A 19,203-nucleotide genomic window follows, 5' to 3' on the forward strand; every position below is an offset into this window, starting at 1 on the left:
TGGAGGAAATGGGGAGTTGTTGGTCAAAGGGTATAACCTTCCAGTTATAAGATGAATAAATCCTGGGAGTCTGATGTACAGCATGGTGACTATAGTTAACAACACCCTATTGCATACTCAAAAGTTTCTGAGATAGTAGACCTTACATGTTCTCATCACACACACACACACACACAAAACGTAATTAATTGTGTAAGGTCATGGATGTGTTAACTAACCTTATTGTGGTAATCATTTTGCAATATATACATGTATCAAATTATGATGCTGTACACCTTAAACTTATACAGTGTTATATGTCAATTACATCTCAATAAAACTGGAAAGAAGAAAAAGATTCAAATGGAGAAGGGTGAGGCTGGTAGAAAAAAGCCACTGCCTTGAGCAGTACCGAGGTGGGCGGAAAGCCATGGGGCTCTATTAGCACTGCTGGGGAGGCTCTGTTCCCACGTGTGGGGAGGGGGTAGGACAGCACAGCTGTGATCATTATTGCAGACCCTAGGCAGCCTCAGGCAACTTTTCAAAGTTAGATGCTGAAAACCAATAAATGAAATTATAAGGAAGAATTACATAAATGTCTTTATTCTACTTCTGGTCCTCTTGGCAACTTTTTCCACCTAAAAGCTGCGCCCTGCAGTTCTCAAAGCAGGAACATTAACATGGATCAGAAGTTTCCAAACTTTTCATCATCAACCCCTACACCAAAAGAAAAGTTGAAATTTTATGACCCCTAGTATATGAAGTATCTTGTGTGTTTTTAATATTTATCAAGAGAACATTTAACGGTTAGCTACTATGTGCCAAGAGAAAATAAAAATAAGACACAGACTTTAAATGCAGACTTTGTTCCGGTATTCTTCTTCCTTTTAACTTCAGTATAAGAACTATTGAGCTATTTGCTGTCCCAGTAAGGGGATAAGCAGACGATTACAGAATCCTGTGATCTCTTCCCAAGTTTGCAACTATAGGGTTGGTCCTAGAATTGCTCAATAACTTTGTATTTTGATTTAAGGGGAAACTAAAAGAACTTCCTGTCCCAAAGTAACTCTGCTTTGCGGAGACTGGAGGTGCCGTGCAACTGACTTAAGATACTGTTTATTTGTTTAAACAGTTAAATAAGTAGTTTCTATTTAACAAGTGAGCACAAATTTTCACAACAGTACCTACCCCATGACATAACTCAAATGAAAACTCTGAGGGAAAAGAAAACTAGATGGGCAAAAAGTCCAGGTTCCATCCACTGTACATGGGATATTGATAGGCTTGTAAAACTTACAGAGGTACCTGGGGGTACCCAGGAACCCTGGGTATTTAGTATACAGATCAGCAAAGGATGGTGGAAAATAAGATGACACCAGGTCAGGGGACAAATTAAGCAGGTGAAGCTGGTCCTTTATATTCTTTTCCCTTCTGATACACCACTGCTCGTTCATGTCCAGAATATGTTCTGTATCCTCAGTAGACCTACACACACACACACACACACACACACACACACACACACACACACGTGTGTAGCACACAAACATGCACGCATGCATGCATGTACACATACATGGAGTCCCCAGTCTTCTCAGTTAAAATTCAGCTTGTAGTAACTAAAGAAAATTTATAATGCCCTATATTTTATAGATTTTAAAAATACTTGCACTTTAATAGAAAACTTTTAATGTCTGAAAATCCCTTCTGACGAAGGAAGTTATTTCTGATATTGGAGGTTGACAGTTTCACAGAGAAAACTTCAGGAGCACAGAGACATGCCTGACCCTCTCCCCACGCACCACCTGGGGAGAATTCACCAACACAGAGGCTCAATCCCTCTGCTAAGTCAAAATCAAGTATACCAACATCATTATTTCACAGAGAATACCCTACCTCACGTTAGGCATTCATATGTATTTTACTTGTTGAAGAGAGGAAGAAGATATAAAGGAGGGAATCATCCAAAATTACAGAGTACACCATTTAAGTCAATATAGATATTTAAATTTAAGGTAAAATTAAATGATAATTTGAAATTATATGTGGAGTTTTATTTACTAAAGAATATTTTGCAAAGTTCAACTCCTATTTGAACTTATATTTTCAGAGAAGGTACTTGGTCCAAATGAAGAATACCTTCAATTATTGTTCTTTTATTGCAAGCAAAAAAGGATTTATACTTCTTTTCATGAAATATGGTTGTTTGACAACAGAAGGATAAATATTTTATATTTTTAGAAACAACAGTCAGGCTACTGATATTCTTAGTTAGTTTTAATAAATCTGAATGCTTCTTATCATCTACTCTTTAGCTTGTACCTGAGGAGTTGAATACCTCCAGGAAGATATGTGCACCAGACCCGTAAATATGCAGTTCACAGAGCCCACCACCAGAGGGCAATAAAGAAGTCAAATCTTGAAACCATGGAGTGAAAATAGTGGGAGTTTAAATAAAAGCAACATTTCACAGTATGCTTTTCTGACCAACGTTGTATCTAATAACTTAATGGATTGTATGTACATGGATTCTGACACTTCACTGGTCAATTTCTATGAAAAGGGGAACGTAATTGGAGTGTAGAAAAACAGTATACTTACATCTTAAAATTCCACCCCTACAGAATCTACTACTCACTATTGAAAAATGGTAAGAAGAATAGCTTTCTGTGTCTCAGTCACCAGTTAACATTTTCAAGAGTAGAATTTATCTTCCTATGATGCTCAAATACACAGGAAAAATGCATATCTAGGACAATGGATAAACTCTATATGACATGTGAAAATAATTCTTCAAATGGAAAAAGTAAAAGATCTAAAAGGAACAGTTTTATATGCATTAGTGTGGATATATACATAAAGAGGCTCTAAGAAACATAAAAATCACTTCCAGGAAGTAATTTTAGGTAGAAGAGAATTAACATGGATGAGGAAGGAAAGAGAGTTGGTTTTAAGATAGTTTCATTTACTTGGTTTTTTTGTGTGTTTATTTATTTGTTTTATTTATTTGGTCTTTGGAATATAAGGAAACACTGGCTTTCACATCCGTATCCCAGTGGAACAAAGGGACTGAGGTCTATACTGGAGCCCAGCCATTGTTTGACTATCTTGTAATAATACTGGTGAAATACAGCCAAATCATTTGAACTACAAGCATCCTCTCTGACAATAATCTTAAGACATCAACATTATAAATTAAAGAAAGGAAAGAGAGAATACTGTTTTCTTTAGAGAGAAAATACAGATTCTGGATCAAATCAATAATGTCAGCAAACCTCATGGGTATAAAATATTCTGCTGCCTATCTTTTAGATCATGCCTCTAGAAGAGGGAAACTGGGTGATAATTTCCCCAGATTTTATATTTAATTCAAATATTTTAGGTAAGAGACATCTCTAGTAAAACAATGTATCATTGATTTTTTCCAATAGGATAGCTCACAGGAGTTCCTCTTTCCTTCTCAAATACATATGGGGAAATGGAGGTGGGTGTGGGTTAGAGGAACTATCTAAATAGAGCATAGTAATCAACAGTTTGTTTTTTAAAAATAGAAATTTCTATTTAAATTGTTTCCAGAGACAGGAACACACAGAGACAATTCCATGTGACAACAGTGGAAGAGACCAGAGTGATGCAGCTGCAAATCAAAAAACGCCAACACCAGTGATTGATGGCCACCACCAGAATCTGGTTAAGACAAAGAAGGATCCTCCCCTTGAGGCAGAAAGAACATGGCCCTCTCAACACTCTGAGTTTGATCTTCTGGCTTCTAGAGCTGTGATAAAATACATTTCTGTTCTTTTAAGCTAACAAGTTTGTGGTATCTTGTTATGGTAGCCCTAGAGATAACAGTATTTGATTCCTGAGATGGCAACTGTATTCTGACTATGTAATGACTATTCCAAGATGATCAACAGACACAAAGATAAAGAAAGGCAAAACTGAGACTAAGCCCAGTTCTTTTTATTCCCAGAATAATAAATGATTTTGTAATTAATTTAGATCTCTTTGTCTAACCCCTCTGCTTTTCAAAAGACTATGTGTGACCAATCAAGTATTAATATGTTATACTTTCATTTTAATTCATCTCAAATTATTTCTAATTCCCCTTATGAGTTCTTACTTGACCCATGAATTATTTAGGAATATATTGTTTAATTTCCATTTGTGATTTTCAACAAATTTCTTTCTGTTAACGATTCCTTATTGCATTCTGTTGTCATCTGAGAGCGCTCTTTGTATTGTTTATATCCTTTAAAATGTACTGAAATTTGTTTTATGGCCTAGCATATAGTATATCCATGTGCATTTGAAAAGAATGTATATTCTGATGCTGTTGGGTGGAATGTTTTATAGATGGCTGTTAGGTCTAGTTGATTGATAATGTTGTGCAAGTTTTTTATTTTCTTGTTGATTTTCTGTCTGTTCTGCTATTGAAAGAAAGGTATTAAAGTATCCAACTACTATTGTAGAACTGTCTGTTTCTCTTTTCCATTGTGTCGATTTTGCTTCATTGTATTTTGAAGTTCTGTTGTTAGGTGCATATAAGTTTATAATTATTATACATTCTAGATGGTATAATCATTTTATGAGTTTAAAATATCTTTGTCTCTAGTAAAAATTTTCGTCTTAAAATATATTTTTTTCTGATATTTTCTTAGCTGCTCCAGTTTTGTTGTTGTTGTCTTGGTTTGTTTTGTTGTTACTGTTATGGTATATCTATTCCAACCCTTTTACACTTCACCTATATGTTTTCTTGACTCTAAAGTGGGTCACTTTCTTGTTGATGTTATATACATATGTAACTGTATATTACATTCAAAAATTACATATATAATAACAAATTATGGCAGACTTTGAACAGGACCTTTTTTTTTTTTTTTTTGGTACACGGGCCTCTCACTGTTGTGGCCTCTCCTGTTGCGGAGCACAGGCTCCGGACGCGCAGGCTCAGCGGCCATGGCTCACGGGCCTAGCCGCTCTGCGGCATGCGGGATCTTCCCAAACCGGGGCACGAACCTGTGTCCTCTGCATCGGCAGGCGGACTCTCAGCCACTGCACCACCAGGGAAGCCCTGAACTTCACCTTTAAATGAGTATGATTTAGACAGTAGAGCTTCCCTACCAAATGCAAATAACTCACTTGAACTCTCTTTTTTGTAAAGGACAGACCAATTCTTCCAAGGGGAATTCTTGAACTCATTAGATATGTGATATTCATTATAATTAGTTGCATTTAACACCACAGAAAGGACTTGGTCAAAGGCTATTTTACTCTTTTCTTCCTCACTGGATGATTAGCTAGGTTCATTTTTAAATGGAAGATATACTCTAGATATTTAAATGTAGGGGATCTCTTCCTTTCAAATCTCAGAAAGAAAGGTGTGCTTCAGTTTCCCTGCAGAAAGCTCTAGTATCTTGCCCCCCTTTTGGAAGAGGAACAAATCCTTCTTTCTCTATTCTTCTGTCTTCTTCCCTTCATCAGCAATGAGCCTCTTTATCATTTTTGTCAGCCCAAAGAATAATTTTTCTCTTTCCAGGCCATTCAAAAATTGTACACTAAAAAGTAAACGGAAAGAGCTTTATTTATAAAAATAAAACAGCTATGGCATTAGTTCTTAAAGAGTATAAAACTTTGATCCCTCATTCCAACAAAAAGTCTTGTTAGCATTTAGGGTTCAATGAGAGGCAATACACAAAAATGTTGTGGTGACTCATTTGACATCTTTACTCATAGGTTTGAATTCATAATGGTGAATATCAGACATATTTGTGTTAGGCAATTAAAATTAAATTATATCTAGACATATTTTAAATTACCACATTAACATTACCAAGTAATCTTAGAACTCATCTTGAAAGTAAAAGGTACTTTTATACTTTATAATGAAAAAATCAATAAAATGTGCCTTGATGCAGAGAAAATGTAATTATAATACCAATTAATGTTAACTGGTCACTTTTTTATTGAAGTAGAGTTGACATACAATATTATGTTAGTTTCAAGTGTTCAACATAGTGATCCAACATCTAAATACATTTGAATTGGTCACCATGATAAGTCTAGTAACCATATATCACCATACAAAATTATTTCAGTATTATTGACTAGATTCCTTATGCGGTAGATTGCATCCCCAAGACATTTATTTTATAACTGGAAATTTGTACCACTTAATCCCCTTCACCTATTTCTCTCAGTCCCCTATCCCCCTTCCCCTCTAGTAATCACCAGTTTGTTCTCTGTATCTACAAGTTTGTTTCTCTTTGGTTTTCTTTGTTTTATTTTTTAGATTTCACATATAAGTGAAATCATACAGTATATGTTCTTATCTGTCTGACTTATTTCACTTAGCACACCTAGTACTCTAGGTCAATCCATGTTGTTGCAAGTGAAGATATTTCATTCTTTTTTAGGACTAAGTAATATTTCATTATATATATGTGTATATATACACCACATCTTCTTTATCCATTCATCTATTTATGGACACTAGTTTCTTCCATATCTTGGCTATTATAAGTAATGCTCAAATGAACAGAGGGGTGCATACATCCTTTCTTATTAGTGTTTTTGTTTTCTTTGGATAGATACTCAGAAGTTGAATTGTTGGATCATATGGTAATTCTATTTTTAACATTTGGGGGAACCTCTGTACTGTTTTCCATAGTGGCTGCACCAATTTACATTCCCACTAACAGTGCACAAGGGTTCCCTTTTTGATCATGGCCATTCTGACAGGTGTAAGGTGATATCTCACTGTGGTTTTGATTTGCATTTCCCAGATGATTAGTGATATTGAGCATCTTTTCATGTGTCTTTTGGTCATTTGTATGTATTCCCAAAGCAATGTAACCCCTATCAAAATGCCAATGGCATTTTTCACAGAATTAGAACAAATAATCCTAAAATTTGTATAGAATCATCCAAACAAACAAACAAACAACCTCTAATAACCAAAGCTATATTGAGAAAGGAAAACAAAGCTGGTGGTATGACATGCACTGATCTCAGACTATACTACAAAGCTATAGTAATCAAAACGTTATGGTATTAGCATAACAACAGACACAGGTCAGTGGAATAGAATAGGGAGCCCAGAAATGAACCCACAGTTATGTGATCAATTAATCTACAACAAAGGAGGCAAGAACATACAATGAAATAAAGACAATAAATGGTGTTAGGAAAATTGGACAACTACTTGTAAAAGAGTGAAACTGAATTATTTCCTTATACCATACATAAAAATAAATTTAAAATGGATTAAAGACTCACATTTAAGACCTGAAACCACAAAACCCCTAGGAAAAATACATTGACATCAATCTTAGCAATATTTTTGGGGGGTCTATCTCCTCAGGCATGGCCAACAGAAGTAAAATTAAACAAGTGTTATTATATCAAACTGAAAAGCTTTTGCAGAGAGGAGAAAACCATCACAAAATGAAAAGGTAACTTACTGAATGGAAGATTTTTTCAAATGATATATCTGATAAAGAGTTAATATCCAAATTATCTAAAGAAATCATACAATTTAATATCAAAACCCCCCAGATATTCCAATTTAAAAATGGGCAGAGAACCTGAACTGGTTACTTTTTAAAGTGTTTGATACAGTACTCAGATGCATTCTTTTTTCATTAGCCTTGAATATCAATACTCTTAACATCTCCGTTTATAAATGAAGAAATTAAGGAATGGAGAGGTAAATGACTTGTCTAAGGTACAAAGCTTATTACAAAAAAGATTCTACTAAACCAGACCTCTGATTCAGATTCCTATACTTTAATCATTATGGCTTACTGCAGAAGGTTAGAGACAGAATTTGACATTGAAAGCTTAGATTCCAGTTTTTAATGAGACTTCTTCACCATGCCTTTATGTCTAAGGGAAAAAATTCTGGTCTGTACTGCCATTAATGGTAATACTGCTTTAGAGAATTGTTCTGGAGGGAAAGGATATTATTCAAATTTATTTTTAAAGTTTTTTTTTTTGGTTTGACTTTGTTTCTTAATTTTCTCATGCTAGGATGGGAGGGCAAACAAAACCTAAACTAACAATACCAACAATACATGTGTGTGAGTGTGCCTGCACTTATAAGTATGAAAATACAACTTACAAGAAAAGGCAAGGCCAGAATCTATAAGGCTAAGGATTTTGACTTTATCTTAGATGCAAGAGAAAGCAATTAAATGAAAAGATAGTTGTGTAGACACTAGGCTGTTCAAGTAGAGCAAAGGAGAAATGGTAGTGGCTAAGATGGTGGCAATGAAGATGAAGAGAAACATTATAAATGTGATGAGAGAGAGAGAGATGAGATTCCAGAGGACCTAATGATGCAGTCGATGCAGAAAGTGAAGAAAAGGAAGGAATTGAGGACCATTCCCAGGTTTTTGCATTGAGTTACTTTTTGTGTGAATCATGGCACCATTCACTGAGCAAGAAAAGATTTGCAGGATGGGACAGTTTGGAAGAAGGAATAACTGAAGTTTCATTTTAGACATCTTAGCTGTAGAGACGTCAAGCAGTGTTCCTCATATTTCTCCAATGAAAAGAATCACCTGGGGATCTTAGTGCACATATGGATTATCACCTTTTCTGCTAGAACTTCTGGTTTGGTAGTCTGAGTTGAACACAAAGTACTGGATTTTCTCACACTGCAGAAGATAAAAAAACACACTGAAGGAGGTGGGAAAGAGCTAACCTAAGTAACTTTGGAAAATAGTATTTTAATATACTGTAATTAACCATGCACAATATATACTGAAAAGCTAAAGACAAAAAGAAATGTACACAAATATTGAACTTGTTAGTAAACTTATTTTTCACACATGTACAGGTTAATGATTTTTAAATATTTTATGTGTATTCCAGAATTGAGCAAATGAATAAATAGACTGCAAATAATGAGAATCAGGTTTCTAATTGTTAAAGAAAAGAGCTACAAATAAGGAAAGGGTAAGGGAGGCTAGAATAAACCCTGTGGTGTTAGATTGGAATCAAGGTATCAATTTGAATTCATATATCAATTTGAAGTTATATATATATATATATATATGTAGATAGACAGATGATAGATAATGTGTGTGTATACACACGCACCCAGATAGATAATATGAAAATAGAGATACTTGTATATTTTTATGTATTCGTATATATATTTTTAGCTCTCTCTGCTGAAAACACAATGAGGTAGCTTGGACAGCGATAAATCCACCTCATACCAAGATTCTGGTTTCTGAATACCATTATTAATGCAAGAAACAAGAACTCCATGGAGAAACGACTGATTCAAGGCTGAGACAGAGGAAAGTAAAAGATGGGTCTGGAGCATTTTGTGGTGTCAGAAAGTAAGATATTACTCCAAAAATTGTATGGCCATGTAGGAAAAATATAGGAGACAGCTGGAAGGAGTACCAGTGACCAAATATGGAACACTTTGAGAAACAAAACTATTAATGATAGTAATAAATTTTAACCCGTAGAATAAAATAAATATCCACAAGTTCACACTGATGTATGTATATATATAAACAAATAACCAGATAAATACATAAATGAAGAAGAAGAACAGCTCTTTCTTATACTCAAATTATAGTTAATAAATGTAGAGGGAATGATGGGAATAGAAAATGAACAATCATCAAACACCACAGTAAAGGATGGAGTCAAAAATTATTGATGGATGCTAAGATTAGTATGGGAAAATTAAACAAGAAGCAGAATATTTGAACAATCTCAAATAATTACAAAGGGAAAAATAGTGATTTTGCAGCTATCATTATAACTAAGTCATCAACGTTAGCATCCCCAGTAGTGAGACATACAGATTTGTTTGCACCTCTAATATGTACTGAAAATGGCATATCTCTCCTGAAGTGTTCTTGTCAAGAAATACATATCCTCAGTCTAACCATGAGAAAATATCAAACAAATCCTATTTGAGAAAAATTCTACAAAATGACTGGCTAGGATTTTCCATTAGTTCAAGGTCATAACAGACAAAAAAAGACTGAGGAACTATCCTAGATTAGAGAAGAATGGGGAGATATGACAAGCAAATGCAATAAGGGATCCTAGATTTGAATCTGGACCACAAGACAATAGGCAATATTTGAATACGAGTCTATAAATCGTTAGTAGCATTGTGACAATGTAAACTTTCTGCTTTCAATAATTATACTCTAGTAATATAAAATGTTAACATTTGGGGAAGCTGAGTAAAGGGTATATGGGAACTCATACTGCTATGTTTGAAGTTTTTTGATAAATAAGATTTGATAACACAGTTTTAGAAAACCTTTGTTTGGACATTTCTGAACCTCTTTTTTGTTTCCTTATGGAAGAAAGTTGCTTGTTTAGGGTTAATACTAATTCAGTGGGGGTAAGATTTACACAGGACCAACCCTAACAATAATAGTGTGTGGCACAGGAAACAACTTTGAATGGCCATTTCAAGGAACAATATACTTAAGTGTATTCAATGAGTAAAATGGATGAACTACACAAATTAATCAGTTGAAAAACCATAGAATCATAGAATTTTCTCACTGTAAAGGCTCTTACTTTCATAACTTTTCAGAACTTTTCCGTTCCTATGGGTAAATACCAAAGAGCAGGATTACTCGGTCACTGTATGGTAAAAGTACGTTTATTTTGTAAGAAACTGCTAAGTATCCCGCTAGCCACAAATGAGAATTCCAATTGTTCTGCATCATCACCAACTTCAGTATTTCGGTTTTGGGATTTCAGCCATTTAAATAGGTGTGTAGTGGTATCTCATTATTGTTCTAATTCAAAATTCACTGATGACATGGAATGTGTAGCATCTTTTCATATGCTTATTTGCCATGTGTCTATTTTCTTTGTTTAACCATAGTAGTTTTGTTGTTTTTTTTTAACCAAGGCCTGCTAACTCTTGTCCTCCTGTGTCTATTTATGTTGTCTTTTTTCTCTCTTTCTTCTTTTTTTTGAACTTTTGATCATTTAGTCTTTTTCCTGGTTATGTCCAATTATTTTTTATACTAAAATTGGGCTTAACTTATTTTAGGAAACTATAAAGATACCTCCACATTCTGGATGTTGTTATCTTTCTCTTGAAAAGATTTACTTTGGCCCATGGCAGACAGTTACTATAGGGACTAGAAACCTTAGTCCATTCTCAGTTTGAGCTCATTCAAAGCCATTTTTCAGTCTGTGTGAAGGCTGGTCTATTTCTGTCTTGTCCTTCCCTACGGGTGTTGCCCTTTGGGATTACCATGTGAAAGTTTGGATTCTCCCTATTCCCAACTACCCTTGTATTTGTTACGCTTTAAATGTGATGGTTCCCACAGCCCTGTGAGACTAAAGATACACTTAGCTTGTCATTCCATTAGTTGTTGCCTTTAGCTTGAGCTGTTGCCCTTTGGCTTCTGTGGTTAGAGTCTTTTGAACTCCTTGGCTTTTCAGTTCCTAGGCTGTAAGATCTGAATCAGCAAATGCCCAGAGGAGAAAAGCTGCACCAAATGTCAAGCTTGCGTCTGTGTTTCCCTTCTCTCCACAACTCGGCCCACACGTCTTGGTGTCTCCCTGACGTTCAGATGCCAGCGAACAGATGTTTCCTTGCTTTGTCCAGCTTTGCTACAATTCCTGTAGACGTCGCCTGACCTTATGCGATTACTGAACTGTCGTCTCAACTACCCCCAGGAAGAAAATGTACAATTTTACGTTTTATTTTCTATATTACCTCAGTTTCTGTAGAGACCTTTTACCTCACTGCTCGGTCTAGTTCCTGTGTTCGCAGTAAGATGGAGATAAGGTGGAGGCTAAGAATACTGGGGGGAAATCACTGATGAATGATATGTCTCGTTCTGTTTGTTTTTCCTCTCCTTACTTATTACTCTGGCAGCCTACACCTGCCTTTCTTCATTTGACCCAGTTGCCCAAATAAGAAACCCACTCTGGTAAAGACCTGACTTTACTCTCATAAATGTCTGCATGTTAGGATTAGCTAGATGATGAACACCATGCCAGAGTTCTTTGTGTGAGACTTTTGCAGACTTTTGTGAGCCCTTTAGTTTGCCTCTTGCCAACGCTGCTCAGATTGTTGAGGTTTTCTAAGATTCTGTAGGTCAAACCTCTCTACCTGCGTACCAGATGAGCCCTTCTCTCTTTCCTGACCTCACTTGTGGGAGGTTAGCCCACGGTTCTTCTTTTTCCCCATCCAATCATAATTGCTCATGAATTCCAAAAGGCCCTCAAAGTACCTGTTGTCCCTTTCTCTCTTCTCTTTTCTATCAACACTGTTAAATATTAACCATATATTTGCATACCTCTTTCTTACTTACAGTGGAATATTGGAAGGCTCAATCATTAAGTGTGAGTCCCACCAAACTAGGACTCATACAACACTCTCCTCCAGGCCAAAACTTTTGATATCCACTGGGTTTTTCTTATACTATCTTATATGGAGCTAAATTTGTAATGATTTAGTTAATTCCTGAGTTATGTGACAATAAGAAATCAGTCAAATTAGCACTACAGAAGTGCAGCTTAGACCTAGGGACCAGAAACAAGGACCACAAAAACCTGTTAACCAATAAGTTTCACTTGTACTTCATGTTTAACAACTGCTGAGGGTGAATGGGAAGTGAGGGAAAAAGAGTTTAACTTCATATCACAGAAACTTGCGCTAAAATGAAGAGGAAAATGACCCAGTTCCTGGTTCAAGTCACTGTAATCTGCTTCAATAAATAATAACAGCACACAAGGAAAACAAACACTATATGATAGGAACAATGGATAATTAAATACCAGATCAGGGAGGACAGATTACACTTGCTATGGGATTTCATTAAAGAAGGATTCCAAAAAGTACTGGCTTCTTCTGAGAAGACTTCTCAGAACAGGTAGCATTTAAACTGAGTCTTGAACAAGTATATAGAGGGTAGGGAACAGGCCTTCCGGGCAGGGAACAGGCACAGTGTCAGGAATGGCACAAAGGGCTTATGGAATAGGGGACAAAACTGGCTGAACACAGGAGTGCTACGTGTTGGGGAATATGGGGGAAGGCTGGCTGAGGTTGGTTAAATGAAACATAATTAGACGGAAGAGAAAGGAGGTGGAAAGACACATGGAAGACTGTGGAAAGCCCCTGAAGATGGAGGTCAGCATAATAATATGAAGAACTCAGTGGTACTTTGACACTGTATGAATGTCTAGGTTTAAAAAATCAGGAAAACACAATAAAACAATAAACTACTGATTAGAATGATATGTACCCAGAGGCCAGATACCAAAGAATACACACTGTGTCTTTCCATGTATGTCATATATGGTGATAGAGGTCAGCTTAGGTGTTGCCCTGGGAGAGTATGGAACACAAAGAAGTAACAGAGAACCGTGTAGGGTGTTAGAAATATTTTATAATATCTTGATCTGGTGTTGCATACATGGGTGCATAGAGATGTAAAAATTCAGTTATTAGCAATGAAGTTAACCTACTAGATTTTTTTTAATGTATGCGTACATTAAAAAAAAATCTAGTAGGTTAATTAGGCTGTCAGTTGTGTGAAGTAAATTTTGGTCAAGGAATAGCCAAGGTAGTAATGCAGTAATAAGTTATAAATGTACTCACTGTGCTCTAGAATGTCACAATTGGAATACAAGAAACATGTGTAAGAAAAAAGACAAATATTCAACATTGATGGTTGGATGAGCTGAATAAGTTAGATCACTCTACTTTCAATTTAAGAACTTGGCCAGTGTTTGGATACCTCTGAACAAAGAAAAAAAAGAAATACAATTTTTATTATGCATATGCTATGTATCAATCCCTGACGTATATTTTGACACATATAAACATGGGAAATATTACACCTTGTAACTGAGACAATGAAGATGAGTGAGGTAGCTGGTTTTGACACTAGAGGCTGAGAAAACCATCAGCTCATAATCGTAAGAAGTCTGAAGCCGGAGGAAAAGAATCAAGAGAAAATAGTGGTAAGTGCCAGGAGCCTCTGGAAACTACATCAGAGATGAAGACTCCAGGACTGTTGAGCTTTCTAAGAGTCCCAATAACTCAGGTAAAAACAGAGGGCTTAAAACTGAATCCTGGGGATATATGTATGCATATAGCTGATTCACTTTGTTATACAGCAGAAACTAACACAACACTGTAAAGCAATTAAACTCCAATAAAGATGTAAAAAAAAAACAAAACCTGACTCCTGCAAAGTAACAATTGTTACGACAAACAGTAAAGAATTATAAGAAAAATAATCACATGCCTGTCCCAACAGAGAAATATCCTAAGCTCCATCTCACCATTTCTCCGATTGGCCTTTCACAAAATACAGTCCCATCAGCTGAATATAGGTTTGTCAAGTAACTGTGAGTAAGACTGAATTAAACAGAAATAAATCAATTCCTTCCTCCAAAACTTTTCAGAGTATGTAATGTAACAAAGTGAAACTTGAATTTCATGTCGGGATGTAGAGTACAGCTCTTCTCAAATGCTTCTGTCTTGTAACTACATTAACATCATCTAAAACCAGTGTTCTGCAGGACAGAGATTGTGAAACGCTGCTCTCATCATGTAAGATATCAAGTCTTTCTGAAAATCCATTCTTCCTTCTGCCCTTTCTCGTGTTGTCCCTGTTACCTGGAATGTCTGTCCTAAGCTCCATCTGCCAAAACCCTACCCATTTTTAGGATCCAAGAGATAATAAAAGGCTTACATTACTGAAAGGCAGAGAAAGAAATCCCTTCCTAGGGATCTACATTTCCTTACTAGGGAAAAGAAAAATTGTAAAGTATACCACAGTGACCTTAAGTCTATGAATGTAACTATGTTGTGTTTCTTTGAGTTCTGTAAAAGTCAATGTGCTACAATATACATCTATATGAATGTTTGATCTCTTACAAGTAGAACTTGCTGATAACTTTCATCATGAGCAAGGTTAATGATTAAGGGAGCCATTGTATTTGGCTCAGCCCTTATAACTAGGGAATATTAAAATTGGAAAGGTCTCTAGATATCAGCAAATCTATCCACCTCATATTCTAAGTAAGGAAACTGAGACCTTCATAGATTGGATATTTATATTAACAAAGGAAAAGGATATAAGATTGGCAGAACTACCTTTTAGATTAAGAATTTTGAGATTTTTATACACTACTAGGACATAATGTCCACTGATACTGAGACAATGTGTTTCTTAGTCATCATTTTCTATTGCACTGACCAAGCGAGGTGGCAGTCAGTAGTTGTACAAAGGGAAAACGAAAACTTTAGAAACTCCCCATTTATATACACAGGGAAATTCATCATTCATGTTATTTAAGCTAACTGGATGCAGTTTATCAGCTACATTGAGGAATGGTGAAGTGAAGTGTCTATACAATTAACATGTTAGTTTGTGTCATGACCTCCCTGTTGTTCAAGTGAGTTAACGGTTAGCACTCAACTAGGCACTTAAGAGTCCACTATAAATCTGGACTAAACGTTTATTTGTGGCGTCTTTATTCTTCTTTGGTGCCCTTAGGCAGAATTAGCCCTCTTATGTTTTGATAAATTCAAGTATTAAACAGGGCTAAGGTTTCACAAGTTCTTTGGCCTAAACATGGGGGTAAGGGAGACCAATGAGCTGGAGTACTTCTAGATTTAAGAATGGTCAGATTGAGGAAGAAGAGTCTTATGCCAGAGGTGAAAGAAGACTGATTATAATTACCTATTTTTAAAAATTCCAACACTTTTCAATGTTCTAAAGTGACCAGGAAGTACATGGGTTTGCTAGGAAGTAACGGAGTCAAGCAAGAATATTCTGTAAGAGTTTGTGGATGGCAAAGAAGAGGAAAGGAAGATAGAGACAATCCTAGAAAAGGTTTTGGTTGGCCGTAATAATGAAGTCAGAAGGAGGAGAAGAAGAAGAAGAAGAATGACACATGCAATGGGAAAGAGAAAGCAAGAATAGAGAAGCAAAAGGGAGAGTAGAAAAATGAGACAAATTTGGAGAAAGAAATGAGGAAGAAAACTGGGTGAAAGAAGGAAGCACTGATGGTAGACCACTTGACACTCAAACATTAACACGATGCACATTTAAGATGTGCCATCAATGGCCATGGTCATTACCCTCAAATAGTTTACAGTATGTGTTTCAGAGACATTTATAAATTGAAAATGCCATTAAAATAAGTGCCAGGGTATAAGTATTCATGGAATTGTATGGGAGAATAAAAAGTCCCCCGTCAAAGAGCCTTCTGAGACATCAGAAAAAAAGGAAAAACCTAAAAAGCATAAGACTCTTCCTATTTTCATTTCCAATGATACATCATCCCAATCTTGATGATCAATCAGCGATTTAAATATCAACTATAAACCCAGTATTTTATGAGCTGCTATGCAGTACACTATACTAGAGCAATAGAACAGAGAGGACCTCAAACCCTCTGTTCCCTCAAATTGAAAGACACGCTTCCTGACCCCTCCAGACCACTACTGGACACAGGGAACACACACTAATGTTTCAGGACCCCAACCAGCAGTCACCTGCTTTGTGATTACTTCCATGACACACCCCCACTAACACCACTGACTTTCCTGCTCCTACGGGACATGACACAGATTTCCTATTTTAACACATACCACAGTGCATTATGATTGCAGGTAGATGTTCTAACAACTTAAAAGAGAATGATGACTTTTTTCTCTTTACATCTTGTTATTTCCCTACTCATAATATTTCTTGAAGAGAAACCATAAAAATATAAACAAACACAAAAAACAGATAATATACAAAACGTGTGCTTTGCACCTTAACACAAACTTAAGTAAAATTAGTTCTGACAGTATCCGGCATGACAAACTTCCATGGTACAAATGAGAATGGACCAAGGTTTGAGCAGGTACAGGAGACAATCCAGGCATGAACAACACCAAGGAAAGGTAGACAGGAAGTAACATGGTGTGTAGGAAATCACGAGACCAGTCTGATGGGAAGAGACTTAAACAAGACTAAAATTCACTTTCTAAACCTCCATCTCCAATTGGACAATTCACAAGACACAGGTGCACCAAAGTGGCCAAATATTCAATCCCTTTAAAGGGGAGGAACAGTTTAAAATTTTATAAATTTAGTTTGCCCAAAAGCAACTGTCAAATGTTGGCAGGACACAATGGAGGCTTACCTTTGTTAACATAGTTAAGTCTCTCTCACAACTAGACCACTTGGCTCCACGTTCCTTAGCGCACCTGACGCACTTACACAGCATTGATGAGCTTTACACAACTGGAAGGTCACATCTTTATTTCTTATTGCAGGAACACAACATCTGGAAACTTTATTTCTAACAGAAGCTAAAGCAAAATTATTGTAAAATGAGTCATTTAAACCATACATTTTATCACCTTTAAAAAGCATCTGCTCTGTGCTAAGGATTAGAAATGACTCCTGTCCTTAAAGCCTCATTAAGGAGGAAGATCTATAAAGTCAAAATTTCAATCACATGACATAAAGCACAGAAGTGCCTATGGAGGCCAAAAGTTATATCTAAGTGACGGCTTCATGATAACCCTGGAGTACAGTCTAGAAAGATGAGGCTATGCAGAGTTGGAGTAGGAGGTGCATTAACTGCACAGGGAGCACCTGTGCAAATACACTCAAGCCTGACACCTGCTGGGCACTGTAAATACTGCAGGTGGGGATGACTAAAGACCAGCGGTCCAAGTGTGAGAAGAGACAGAAATAAAAATAGAGATGTTGGCCCAAGCAAGCCTGGGAGAGAGCATGGCTTGTATCCCACAAGTGATGAGGCCCTGGGGCTACCACTGGCTGAGTAAGGGTGCCTCCGCTGATGAGAAAAAGGCGCCCCGCAGCTGAAGAACCAATTAGATAAAGAGAGTGATCACAAAAAGCTCCCCTTCCTCAGGGCAAAGAGCCCCAGGAGGCTTGGCAAAGCACAGTTCAGACTACAGGCCTCTGTGCAGAGCACACGCTGGGCGGCTAGTATGCACTGACTCTGTGTGGGCAAGCCATTAGCAGCATTATTTTAGGCATATCTTGTCATGTTAGAAGATCACTCAACCCGGGTAGGCAGATGAACTTAGAGGAACTGAGACCAGGGGCCGCGAAACCACCCAGGAGTTTCTACCATAGTCGGGGCAAAATGTAATGTGGATGAAGAAGCAAATTTAGGAGGAGGCCAAAATTTACAAGCTAGACCCACTGGATGAAAGTCATAAAGAAAGTTCAGTGAAGGAATTCTGAAGAGAATGGGCTCTGCATTTTTCTTACAATCAATGTAAAATATTAGGCAAAATTAAGTACAGTGGCTTTTAAGGTCCCTTCCAGCTCTAATTTCTTTTGATTTCTAACTTATTACTCTCGTTAAGTAAAGTCCCTTCAGAGGTACAGAACAGTTCCTACACCTGAATGGGATGCAAAGAATAATCTGACTTCTCTTCACCAGGGAATGAGTTGAACTGTCCTTGAAGAAGAGGTAACACATGGTGAGAACCCCAGATCCTAGAAAAGGGCCAGGCACACGATAAGTATTCAGCTTTTTGAAAACAAATGAACAATCATTTCCTCTCCTAGATCTTCACACCCTTTCTCTGCTGGCTGCTTTCTTTCAGCTTATAAACTTCCTCAGTATACCCACTTAAAAAGCCCTCAGACCTATGATTCTTTGGATCTTCTTGTGGGTAACCTAAGTCTCTCCCATGCCTTCAAACACCTCTCCTCCCCAAAAGCCCAGATCTGAACCTTGGGCCCAGACCTGTCTACCAGGCCCCTCTAAAGCACTGAAGATGAAGTAAGATCCTCTCCCAACCCCCAATACCTTCCTACTGTGCTCTATATCTCTCAAAAAGATGCAGCTGTAAACTGTCACCCACGCTTGCTGCCCTCCCTTTTCTAACTGGTCACCAGGCCCCACCCATTCTCTCTCAGATCTGCAAAATCCAGTCCAACCTTTTATAACTTAAGTGGAAACCTTAGATTACAATTCACCCTGCACCCAATCAAGTGCCTTGCACATGGAGGTCCAAGTGAGTCTCTAAACCAGAAGTCCATCTCACCGTTCTTTAGGGTTTCCCACAGCCTTCAGGATAAACATCTAAACTTCTGACAGGACAAACAAGGCCCCGTTCTGTTGGGCCCCACTAGGTTTCCAGTATCAACTCTCATTTCTTTCCCAAACCCTGAGTTCTAGTCCTATACCTTAGTTTTGCCATATTTTCTT

General features: G+C 36.9%; 1 long non-coding RNA gene across 3 annotated transcripts in view; it reads right to left on the reverse strand.

Annotated features, from left to right (window-relative positions):
* Positions 1-19,203, reverse strand: part of LOC308611236 — a 177,313-nt gene that overhangs the window by 153,689 nt on the left and 4,421 nt on the right. The window lies entirely within an intron of this gene.

The sequence above is a fragment of the Mesoplodon bidens genome (assembly GCF_964165515.1).
Source record: "Mesoplodon bidens genome assembly, contig: HAP1_SCAFFOLD_329, whole genome shotgun sequence".
Classification (NCBI taxonomy): Eukaryota; Metazoa; Chordata; class Mammalia; order Artiodactyla; family Ziphiidae; genus Mesoplodon; species Mesoplodon bidens.